The sequence below is a fragment of the Chrysochloris asiatica genome, unplaced genomic scaffold (assembly GCF_000296735.1).
Source record: "Chrysochloris asiatica unplaced genomic scaffold, ChrAsi1.0 scaffold00179, whole genome shotgun sequence".
In the NCBI taxonomy this organism is placed as follows: domain Eukaryota; kingdom Metazoa; phylum Chordata; class Mammalia; order Afrosoricida; family Chrysochloridae; genus Chrysochloris; species Chrysochloris asiatica.
The window spans coordinates 84,715-86,087 of NW_006408697.1; positions in this window are offsets into that span (position 1 = coordinate 84,715).

Below are 1,373 nucleotides of genomic sequence, written 5' to 3' on the forward strand. Positions count from 1 at the left end.
TTGTATTCTATCAATTCTGTGAGCCTTATTTTTTTTACTAATAACTTCTGTGTAGTTTGGATTTCATCCTTCAGTAAAATTGGTTTTTTGATTTTTATGCTGCTTCTTGAAATGTACATTTCAATAACATCATACATTTCTTTCTTTAGAGTGACTCTATGAATTTCTTAAATCTTCTTTTGATGTTTTCTGCATCATTTAATATTTTTCTCATTGTTATTGCTGTTGTTGTTATGTGCCATCGAGTTGGAACTGACTCATAGTGACCTTATGCACAACAGAACGAACCACTGCCCGGTCCTGTGCTAACCTCACAATCATTGTTAAACTTAATCCCATTACTGCTGCTTCTATGCAAATACATCACGTTGGGTATCTTCCTCTTTTTCTCTGACTCTCCACTCTACCAAACATGATACCCTTCTCTAAGGTCCTGCCTGATAATATGCCTGAAGTATGAAAGATGAAGTCAGGCCATCCTGGCTTCCAAGAAGCATTCTGAGTGTACTTCTTGCAACACAGGTTGGTTTGTTCTTTTGGCAGTCCATGGTACTTTAATATTCTCCTCCAATTCAATAGCTCAAATGCATCAATTCTACTATGGTCTTCCTTATTCACTGTTCAACTTTCACATGCAAATGAGGTTATTGAAAATTATGGCTTGGGTCACGTGCGTGCACCCTAGTCCTCAACTTGACATCTTTGCCCTTCAACGCTTTAAAGAAGTCTTGTGCAACAGATTTGCCTAATACAATATATAGTTTGATTTTTTGACTGTGACTTCCATGAGTGTTGATAATTGATATGAACAAAATGAGTTCTTTGACAATATCAATCTTTTCTCCATTTATTGTGATGTTATTTATTTGCCAATAGTGATGATTTTTGTTTTCATTATGTTGAGGTGCAATCCATATCAAAATATGCCCAAAGAATCCAACAATATTTCAAGGCTTAAATGTTTTCTTATTTCTTTCATCTTGAGAATTGCTGAGCATGTTCTTACTTCTTGTTTTCTAACTCCAGGTCTTTGCACATTTCCTTATAATATTTACTTTGTCTTCTTGATTTGTCCTTTGAAATATTCTGTTCAGCTCTTTTACTTCCTCATTTCTTCCAGTCACTTTAGCTTCTCTATACTCATGAGCAATTTTCAAACACTCTTCTTATATCCATTTTTTTCTTTTATTTCCTTTCTTTTAAATGACCTTTTGCTTCCATCTTATATGCTATTCTTGATGTCATCGTACAACTCGTTGACTCTTTGGCCACTAGTGTCTAATGTATCAAAGCTATTTTTTTTTCAACTTTTTATTGTCAATTGAGAGAAGGTTTTCAGATCAGATCATCAGTTTTACATTCAACAAATCGTA